We start from the raw sequence: 5,861 nt of genomic DNA on the forward strand, positions 1-5,861 counted from the left end.
GAGGGTTTTGGATGATTTTATGGACAAAACAGTTCGGGACTAATGTGTTAGCTAGTGTACAGTCTAGCAGTAGACCCTCAGGATTTGGTTTCATCGAGTGTTACGACCCTTAAAAATGTTGTGCTAACATTGAAGAATATCAAATGCCTAGTTAGAACAAATGATGATACTCAAAAGAGTGAAGCAGATACATAGACTATTGTTAACTACTTTTCTTTTGCTTCTATTTGAGTCAATAGGAAAAACTGTACCATCACGGGGGCTCTAAGCAAAAGTAAGACTGAAATCTTCTAGTGTGTGCTCAGTCCAAACCTAAAATCTTTGAGTGAATACTTTGAGAGTGTTACAGAGAGTCCTTTTGGCTTATGAATCCGAGGTGTTAGTGTTTAGGACCCTCTAGCGCATTTGCCTCACAGTACAACTGGTTATCTTGTTTGGCAGGAATACCATGCGTGAGAGAGAGAGAGAGAGCTGCTTTAAAATCTGCCCGTTAGCCACGTCCCATGTTGACGTTCGCATTGTGAAAATGGTCAGATTGTAAAATATTTTTCTGATGAGGTCATTTTGTGCCCAAATTTACCGACAAAGTTAGAACAGTGATTTCGGCCGTGCCGAAGGGGTGAATTCATGAAAATGCCGAGAGATAGGCTGACAAAAGACTCGAACCCGTTGTTCCATCGATCGGGAACGAGTGTGTCACTGTGTCTAGTAGTCTAGCATGCGCATGAACGGGAGCATATTCCTCCCATATTGTAGGAGGAGTACAGTGTATTCTAATCGATTTGATTTGATTCGATTCCATTGTCAGGTATTGACGTACCACTACTGTATTTCATGAGTAAACACCACGGACCACCTGGCCGGAAATTCACAGAGATCCTCCATGTGTCAGCTCAAGATCGATCTCTATGCACACTGCACGATGCTGAGAGCTCAGCTCGTAGTGCTTGCATGCGTGTCTCCATCGGTTCGCGTGCGCCAAATCGTCCGACTATCCCGGCCCGAATCGACTGCTCGAGGACGCCCAACGCCGCCCCAGCTCCCATCGTCGGCGTGTGCGCAGCAGCCAGACACGGCAGCTCGATCTCCTAGCTGGATCATACTACATACCGATCGTGTTAGGCAGAGAGCACAACGTACGTAAGTAGACGTAGCTTACGGTTCTCAACCAAAATTCAAACAACAATTAACGGGTGGATGGATTGTCGTTTGACAAAGGAACCATTGTGATGCGGAGCTCTCAAAAAAAAAAAATGAAACTCCATGGGCACTAGCACCCACGGATTTATTGATATAGAAGAAGCATCCCTCATGAGAATTCCAGAAATTCGTCCCCGACGTGGATCGAACTCTGGTCGTTAGGTTTACAATCATGCGCCCCCAACCACTGGGCTATGCCCGGAGCTCTCGTCATGAAGAAAGCAGAGCAGCTGATGTTCCATACGCATACGCATCCGTACCGTACGTCCAAAGTGCATTACGTACTCGAGGGCGACGTGAAGCCAAGAATGGCTCTTCCCAGCTCAGCTCGACGAGACCGACGCGGCGTTGCTCAGCTCGTAAAGTCTCCATCGGTTCGCATGTGTCAACCAAACCGATTAAAATCGTCCCAGTATCCCGGCAACAAGCGACAGCTCGGCAACCCCCATTTCCCCGAATACAACATCGGCGCCATACTGCGACGGTGCCCATCGCACGCACCCAACAAACACGGCAGAATTGGCGGCCAAACGCACGCCCGTCGACTTCGTCCTCCGCCGTAAAGCAAACGACAAGCGCACAAAATCTGTATAAAGAGATGGTCAGGGCATCTCCTCGGCCTAACCGTCGGAACACACCTCGTCACCCAATGCAGTACCCCATCAGTCACGGACATTCCCGGTAGTCCGAAATTCTGTAAATCTGATGCAAAGCAGGGGAAGGTTTGTAGGCGTCCAGACCGCCGCCACGTACTCGTCTGAACCCTGTCCCAATCAAAAACATCTCATGTGGCCGCACCCTTTCACGTGACCGCACCTCCCCTGCCAGCGTCGTATTCGTGCTGGCCCAGAGAAGACACGACCTGTCACTGAAGCTGGCATTGTAGCGACGCGCCGGACAACAACATCTCCTACACCACATCTTGCTCTTCGAGCATGTTCAGTTCCGAAGAGACGTGACAGAACAGGGCGGGACAACTTTCTAACACATTGAAACCGGCTGCCCATGTGTCCGTCTGCCGGCATTAAACTGACGTGGCGGCAAGGATATCAACTCCGACAACCGCATTGAAACAACCCGCCGCTTGGCCTGACCAACGCCTGCTATTTTTATGTGGCCACGCCCGCCACGATTCGCACAACACCATGCCCACTTCCGTCAACTCAAAGTGCATCACCTCCGTCAAGGCCGTGAGCTCAAAAATGACGTGGAAGAGCCTCTCGACGGAGTAGAAACACGAGTTTGCCGGCCTTGTGGCCAGCTAGCCGGCCTATCGTGCGCGGTGGATAGAGACCGGTTTGCTGACGAGCTCAACAAAGGTGAGGGACGACGACCTGACGACAAGTCAGTGCCCTTGCCCGGGCCGATTCATCCCAGCTTCATCATGGAGCAGGCGTAGGCGCACTTCAATGCTGTCATGACGGAGCAGGAGCAAGCGCCACCGGTATTGACGTTCTGGCTGGTGCAGGAGGAGTACCGTTGCAATCTCGACCTCCTTGCGCATCACCAGCCTGCGGAGGGTCAAATCTACAATGAGTTCACGAGTGCAGAAGCCATGGCGGATCGATATTTCACGTAGAATCCAGATAAAATTAGCGTCACAGATGATTCTGATTCCAACCCGGCCGGGTCGGTATATCACAATGGAGGCATGTGGACTGGATCGTGTGCTCTGTGCTGTACGGTAGCTTACGATTCTCAACCTCCTCTCTCTCCATCGTTTGACATTATGTAAAGTCAAATCTTATAATTAACAGGTGGATCGATCGCGCCAGATCCAAATGAAGGAGCAAGTAGTATAACTAGCCTGTCAAAAGATCCATCGATGTCGATGATGATGACATCCGCGCTTAATTAAGCAAGCAACTCGGAAGCAAAACAGCATAATACCAGGTTTATTCTCTACCGGAACTAGATGCCAGCGACACTCTGCTTACCCTATTATATTTTTCTCCCTCTCCATGACCTCATCTCAGATGTTTGCATCGAATATCCATCCATTTTGTATTCCTTTGACATTAGTGAAGTCAAATTCAAACAAGAGCTACTAGCTAGCGCTGGTCCAGTGACAGGTGCACACATATCATTTTGGAGCACGTGAAATGGGGATAGTTAATCGGATTGATCATGTCGGTCAATCCATCTGTTAATTACGTGTAAATCCGTTGCTTCCCTCCTCTTTCCCCTCGCGCTCCCGTCGCCCCTGGCCACCCTCCCTCCTCTCCGGCTCTCCCCCTTCGCTGCCGCCGGCAGCGGCCCCCGGCGCAGCAAGGGTGGCGGCGCCAGCGGCGGACTTCTCTTCCCCGCGCACTTGGAGACGGAGGCGGGGCTCCTTCCCTCCCGGCAGCCGGCTGGGTAGAGCTCGATGGAGCGTCCGGGGTGGTGGTGGTTGTTTGGGTCGGGAGAAATCGATCCCTGGCGGCTTGTCCGTCACCGAGGCGATGACGCCTGCGGGCGCCGCCGTTCCTTCCTGAAGGGCGCCGTATATACCCCTTCCACTCCATCCTCCGCGTACTAGGGAAACCCTAGGACTAATCTGGACAACAGTGGCGTCGTCGTTACATTCCTTTCTTGAAGGTGCTGCTCGGTATGCGACGATTCAAAGTGCTAGGAGAGCGGTGGGACATTTCCGGATGGCGCAGCGGTTACCGGTCATCTTTATTTCGCTAATCTGTCGGTGTTGTCATTTGTTTTCTTTTTTATTTCGCTCTCGCATTTTTTCCTTTGGGCTTTGTTGTGTTGCGGCTCCGGCGAGCTTGTTGTATCGATTGGTTGCTTTATACTATAAAGCGAGGGGAAACCCTTTATCGTCTATTACGTGTAAATCCTGATGTGATCTCGCATCCTTGGATCAAGTTCGTATCGGAACTGATCAATCGCTGACGCTGTTGGTGCGCGCGCACCACCGGCTCGCGCCGTTGCGTGTATGCTTTTCCCCTTTAAAAACAAAATGTCAACCAGCCGTTGTGTTTGACTTTCTACCGATCAAATCGATCGCCGCTTGCGCCCGGGCGAGCACTATATATGCACGAGCTCCGACCGCGTCCCAAAGTCAACCACGTACGTTCGCTGGGCAGCTAGATAGCTCTACGCAGAGGCGCACTCTCTCATCTTGCCTCTGCCATTGCCCTACGATCGAGCTAATTTTCCATGGACGCCGACGACTGGGGTCTCGGAGCGGTCGTGAGGAGCTGCGGCGGCGGCAGCGTCCCCGGCTACGAAGCAGAGTCTCCTCGTCGGGAAGTCATGCGTGCGCGGGAGGATCCAGCGGAATTCATGGGGCGACCGGCGAGGGCGGCGTCCACGCCGTCTTCCTTGTACGACATGCTGGGGTACATGGACCTGGAGCACGAGCAGCTGCAGCAGCGGGCGCCGTTCTCCATCACGCCTTCGTCCGGCCGTGAGCGGGCGCCGGATCAGCACGAGGTGCTCATCTCCTTTCCTGCAGCTGCAACCTCGACGTCCGGGCAGGCGCTGCCGGCGAGTAAGCAGGCCGCCCGGAAGCCGGGAGGTGCTGGAGCCCTCCGGCGGCCCAAGAGAGGCAAGAGCAAGAAGAGCCAAATGAAGAAGGTGGTACGCGAGGTGCCCGTGGCCGACGGCGGCGTCAACGGCCCCGACGACCAGTGGGCGTGGCGCAAGTACGGGCAGAAGCCCATCAAAGGCTCCCCCTACCCTAGGTAACCACCTAACTTCTATTTTCCGGTTGATCAAGAACACCACGCCATTAGTCTAGTGACATGATGTACTGATGCTGAAATGATGCGCATGCAGAGGATACTACAAGTGCAGCAGCATGAAGGCGTGCACGGCGCGGAAGCTGGTGGAGCGCAGCCCGGCCAACCCCGGCGTGCTCCTCGTCACCTACATCGCCGACCACTGCCACGCCGTGCCCACCACCATAAGCGCGCTCGCTGGCACCACGCGCCACCCGCCCCAGTCGCCAGCGTCCGACGACACGGCATTGAACCGCAGGGACGACAGCGCCGACGTCTCGTCATCCGCGGCTGGCGCGGACGACGAGTCCGAGCTCTGGTCGCCCGTGGACATGGACGATTTCTTCGCCTCCTTTGACGACGATTTTGATAGTTTCTACGAGGACGACGACCTGGAGCGACGGGTCTCGTTCTAGCTAGCTCTATTAGCAGTAGTACAAGAATCAGCCACGGTGATGGAACAAGAGCTCGAAAGTTTTTTCGCAGGATTGGCATGGGAGATGTTCATGCGTTGCAAAGGGAGGCTCTTACGAAAATGGCCATATATATTCTTTGAAGCAAGCAAAGGAACAAAAAATGCATCCTCAAATTCTTTCATTACACTGTGGTTTATGACTTCGCGTCTCCGCCCAAGGAAAAAACGATACATCTTATAGCATCTCTAGACCTTCCCCAATAGTACGGCTAGTTGTAGTTGTGTGGGTTACGCAATTTTTGAATTGTTTTTCTAATTCTCAATAGCATTTAGGTTACGCCATCACCAAAATGGGTTACTGGGAAGATTGCCAGTGATGCACCGTCTGGTGTGTTCGATTAGATGTGCGTGTGACGTGCCCATTTAATTGTTTCTGTACCTCTTGTTTTTTGAACTGGATGAGAAGGATGATTTGTTAAATGGATCGATGGAAGGGAATAAATACTTGAAAAATATGCGACCACGAACACCAT

General features: G+C 52.6%; 1 pseudogene; it reads left to right on the forward strand.

The window, feature by feature from the left end:
- The first annotated feature begins 4,761 nt into the window (after positions 1–4,761).
- LOC119348793 lies at positions 4,762–5,470 on the forward strand (annotated as a pseudogene).
- Positions 5,471–5,861: the final 391 nt, after the last annotated feature.

This window comes from Triticum dicoccoides, chromosome 1A, assembly GCF_002162155.2.
Source record: "Triticum dicoccoides isolate Atlit2015 ecotype Zavitan chromosome 1A, WEW_v2.0, whole genome shotgun sequence".
NCBI lineage: Eukaryota > Viridiplantae > Streptophyta > Magnoliopsida > Poales > Poaceae > Triticum > Triticum dicoccoides.